Source organism: Ictidomys tridecemlineatus, chromosome 1 (assembly GCF_052094955.1).
Source record: "Ictidomys tridecemlineatus isolate mIctTri1 chromosome 1, mIctTri1.hap1, whole genome shotgun sequence".
NCBI classification, from domain to species: Eukaryota; Metazoa; Chordata; class Mammalia; order Rodentia; family Sciuridae; genus Ictidomys; species Ictidomys tridecemlineatus.
In genome coordinates this window covers 74,099,470-74,104,647 of record NC_135477.1, presented here as the reverse complement: position 1 = coordinate 74,104,647, position 5,178 = coordinate 74,099,470, and the positions used below count along the sequence as shown (strand labels likewise).

The following is a 5,178-nucleotide window of genomic DNA, read 5'->3' as shown; positions in this document are numbered from 1 at the left end:
ACCCATCTGGCAGGCCAGCTGTTAGATGACAGGGAGGCTGCTCTGCTCTCCTGGTCTCCCCACAGGAGCAGCACATGATGCTGAGGTTCAGGAGCTCTTGGGGTGATGAGCTGGGTAAGCTTCTCTGTGGGTCCATAGGTGCAGAGCCCCGTGGTCATGCCTTATGAAGTGGAGCATAGCCTTCTTACAGGGAGACTCCGGGCTTTCTGTCCCTGGGCTAGGGAGCTATTGCTGCAGTTAGCTGGGGGCTTAATGCCACTCTGAAAAGCAATGGCAAGGACTTCAACTAATCCTACTTCTGGATGAGCTTAAACTAGTGTTTCTTTGAAAAATGTGTTCTCCGTTTTAATGTCCATCACTGTAGGGGATGGGGGAGAAGGGACAGTCCTGTCCCAGAAAGAATGAGGACAAGATACGTCCCTCTGTTCCACCATTCAGTGACAACTACTGGGGCAGTTTGTGACAGTTTCCTCCAGTATTTTATCTGTGGGTTGATTTTGCCATGGATGCAACAATGATGCTGATTGTAGATGAAGTTGAAGACCTACTATGTGCCAAGTTCTGTGAACCATCTCATTGCTTTCTTACGACCTCCCAAAGAAAAAAGATGTTGAGGTCCCCACTGTACTGATGGGAAGCTGAGGGATAAAGAGCTGAAGCGAAGTGTCTAAGGCCAGCTAATGAGGGACAGAGTCGGTGCTCACAGTCACGACACCAACTGTTCTTAAACTGACCGATATAAGCCAAGTATTTCCTTACAGTATTAGAAGTAACATCCCAAAGGGCCTATGAATATCTATAGAAGATGCAATTTTAAAGTCTCCTAACATGAACACTTCAGATTATTTCCAACATTCAGAGAACAACAGCTTTCCACAAAAAAATTTTGCTTTTATATTTATTTAGGTCTCCACCCAGTTCCATCACTTAAAAAGGGATTTGTGGCAGATACAGAAAAAGCCTTTTCAATATTGAATCATTTCCTCAGAATAGATTCACACAAGAGTAAATAAAGTAAGTTTGGGGTTTTCCGCAAGAAACGTCTGGGAGCAGAATGTGATCCGTGTCTGCAGTGACAGTCATGTCCACCCACACTTAGAGCAACTCTTCCCACATTTCAGCTTCTCCAGAAGCACAGAGAGGTACTTCTGCAGAGAGCTGAGCCAGATATAATGAAACTGCCTGTAAAATTTCCCTCAAAACTTGAAGTGAACCCGTGGCTGAGGTTTGAGAGTTCAAAGGTGCTCCCTCCCCGTTCCTCCGCAGGCCTAGGTAGAAAGCAGAAGTGGCTTGGCCTCCTGCCCCCTCCCCACACTCTGGAACTGGCAGTCTCTGTGCTGGCTCCACGGTGGCAGCTTCCCAGGGTCTTTGGGTGAATTCTTCCCTGGGTGGGTGTCTGGCCACCGGCTGCTTGAGCCACTGTTGTGTTGATAATTGGTGATGGGGAGGGTTGACCCCTGCCATGAGTTCTTTTTAGTTATACATATTTATACAAGCATGGAAGAGACCTGATCCTTTTTAGGACTCCAGGCTTGTGGATGGACATGACGGTGAGATTCCCTGAGGTGTATTCATGTCTGTGCATAGGAAAGTTAGGTCAGGTTCACTCCACTGTCTTTTCCACTGTCCTATTCCTAACCCCCATCCCTTCCTTTCATTTCCATCAATCCAAATTTCTATTCCCCTCCCTTGTGGCATGTTAGCATCCACATATCAGAGGGAACATTCGACCTTTGGTGTTTTGAGATTGGCTTATTTCACTTAGCATCTCCAGATCCGTCCATTTACTGGTGAATGTCATAAAGTCATTCTCCTTGATGGCTAAGTAATAGTCCACTGTGCATATACACCACAATTTCTTTGTCCATTCATCTGTTGAAGGACATCTAGGTTGGTTCCATAACTTAGCTATTGTGAATTGTGCTGCTATAAACACTGATGTGGCTGTGTCACTGTAGTGTGCTGATTTTAAATCCTTTGGATATATACCGAGGAGTGGGATAACCGGGTCAAATGGTGGTTCCATTCCCAGGTTTCTGAGGAATCTCCATACTGCTTTCCAGAGTGTGTGCATCAATTTGCAGTCCTACCAGTAATGTCTGAGTGTACCTTTCCCCACATTCTCGCCAACATTTATTGTTATTTGTATTCTTGATAACTGCCATTCTGACTGGAGTGAGATGAAATCTCAGTGTAGTTTTAATTTGCATTTCTCTAATTGCTAGTGATGTCGAACCTTTTTTTTCATATATTTGTTGACTGTTCCTATTTCTTCGTTTGAGAAGTGTCTGTTTAGTTCCTTTGCCCATTTACTGGGTGGCACCTCTCTTAAGAAGCAGGTATCCCTGCTGTCCTAGGCTTCCCCCAGCTCATGCATCCTTACAGCCATGCCATCATCCTGGGTCTCACAACTGCCCATGAGGGAGGTGGGCAGGAACCAACGCCCTAGTTTGAGATGTGAAGGCTTCTGAGGGATGTTTTGCCCTGCCAGCCACTGGAGAGGATACAGCTGGAGATGTAGCTCATGTTGGCCTTGGAACAAGGGACAGAGAGGCATTTTTCTTCATTTCCTTCTGCTTTCTTTGGTGATGTAAGATCAACAAGTCTCTGAGGCAGTGCTGTGCTGGTAAATGCTTAACTAAACCTGGTTTGCAAAAAAAAAAAAAAAAGGAAAGAAAGAAAGAAAGAAAAAATGCATAGAATATAGTACCTACAGATACCACATCCATGGGTTTAAAATATTTGAAGCAAAATTGCATCTGTACTGAGTATGACTATGTACAGACATTTTTCTTGTCATTTCCCCCTGAACAATACAGTAGAATATCCACATAGCATTTCTTTTTTATCGGGTATTATAATTAATTTTGAGATGATTTAAACTATCCATCTGAATGAAATGTGCATAGGTTATATGAAAATACTAGGATAATTTATATAAAACACTTGAGCATCTGCAGATTTTGGTTTCTGTAGGGAGCCCAGGATCAATTCCTCATGGATATAGATGGACAACTATATAACTATGTAAATATATATATATATATACACACACACACACACACACACACACACACACACACACACATACATGGATAGATAGACATATAGATACATATACATGTGTATATATATATATATGTAATATATAGTGGGTGTGTATATATACATATAATCCATGTTTATTCTAAATTAACTGACATAACTGGAGATGTAGTTCAATGTGTGAGGCCTTAGGTTCTATTCCTAGTACCACTGATTTTTTTAAAAAATTAACTATTTAAAGAATGTGTAACATACACTTTACAAATAATCATAAGACATTTAATATTTGTTGTTGTTAATTCCATAAAACCAACTGATTCTTTAAAAAAAAAAAAACTCACGTGAATCCCTGTGGTATCCAGTTTCTCTTCACAAAAAGAAAGCTCCAGTCCACCTTTTGATTTTTTGGAAAAATTCCTGACATTACAGAACTAAACTGAAATGTATTAATAGTCCCCTCTTACATTTCCATGACAAATAGAAAAATTCATGAGCCAAAAAAAGGGAGAAGCTTATAAAACTAAATATGAACCTCAGCATTAACAGCTGAACAGAGAAAGGAATTAAAATGCTTTAATTAAAAAAAATCACAAGTGGATAAGAAGGATAGTAGAATGAAACAAACATTATTATTACTGTGTGTATATATATGTGAATGCACGACCAATATGATTCTGCAACCTGTATATTCAGAAAAATGAGCTACTGTATCCCATGTGATTCAAATGTATGATGATAAAGTGTATAGAAACTGAAAATTTACGAACTATTTAAAACCTGGAATCCCTGACTGTTCAGAAACTACACAGATGGATCATGGGTGGTGGTGAACAGCAGAAAGGGATTTTGGATGAATCTGCATTGTTCTAGCTGCTCCCCATACGCCTGACTCTGAGGAAAGCCTTGTTGATTAGATACTTAGTGAAGCTAACGCTGGCCACAGATCTGCTGATGGTAACCTGTCTATCAGTAGATCCTTCTACTGGGTTCACAGTTTTGATCTGCGCCCCAGCATTCGATGGATCTCATTGATTTCTGCACCTTGACACCTGATTATGCAGCCAATCAAGTCATTTGGAATGCTTCATGAGAAGTAGTCTGAGCAGATTCATCCAAACCTGCACTGAATCCGGTGTTACCATGCATCATAGGAAAATGAGACTATTGCATTACCAACTGGTGCAGTTTGTTCAAATCTGGCTGTGGAATGCCATACTGTCCTTGAATAGTATAGGTCTCCAGGGGGTGGTCCTTCCAGGTCAGGGTTGAGGCATATGGACGGGGTGGTGTGGGGAAAGCTCACACTGTTGCTGCCTGTGCTGTACCTGTGCTGACCACCTGCAAAGATGACTGGAGAACTTGAGGGCTTGGGTGGGTACAGGATAGTCAGGTGCTTCGTGGGGGACTGGGAGAGAGTCTCCAACATGACCATGCAGATCTGTTTGACACACTCAATGATGGATTGTGGAATGCCAGCAATAGTGATGCCTACTCTGTTGAATTGGGGAGCATATCCCCTCCCACCTGGACTTAAGCCCCTGTACTCTCTCGTATTTCCTTAGTCTTTTTTCCAATGAGAGAGACATACTGACTAGCAGACCACCAGCCTCAGAGTGACCGGGGGTCTACTGGCAGCTATGCTGTTGGTCATAGAGCTGCTGATGTTCTCTTCCAGTTTGTCAAGGATCATAGCAAAGGCTTTGAAGATGGCATTAGTGATAATTCTCTCAGGACAATCCCTTCTGAGATATTGATCCGTGCACCTCTCTCCTCACACATCTTCTTAACTGTCCCCTTTCTTTCCAATGATGCTGCCAACTCCCTTTCCATGCATAAGTAGCAGAATGGTGAGAGTGACATTTAATCCACCTTCAATCACACGTCCATGTCGAGCAGTGTTATGGGCAGCTGGACTTCGAGTGGTCAAGTCTTTGGTCACTGGTGGGGGTGAAAGCCAAAAATTGCAGGCCCGAGAGGACTGAGGGGGAAAAGGGAGCGCTCGGGAAGGGGGAAGCAACCAATTCATTCTCACAGAAAACTTCCATTGATTTTTGCTGAACCCGTGTGCCTATCTCGCCCAGGGTCTCAATTTAACAATGATTTGGCAAATGGAATTGCATCCTAACCCACAGT

The 5,178-nt window shown here is 42.7% G+C and overlaps 1 pseudogene; it reads right to left on the bottom strand.

Annotated features, from left to right (window-relative positions):
* Positions 1-3,859: 3,859 nt before the first annotated feature.
* On the bottom strand, positions 3,860-4,962 carry LOC101968487 (poly(rC)-binding protein 2 pseudogene; annotated as a pseudogene).
* Positions 4,963-5,178: the final 216 nt, after the last annotated feature.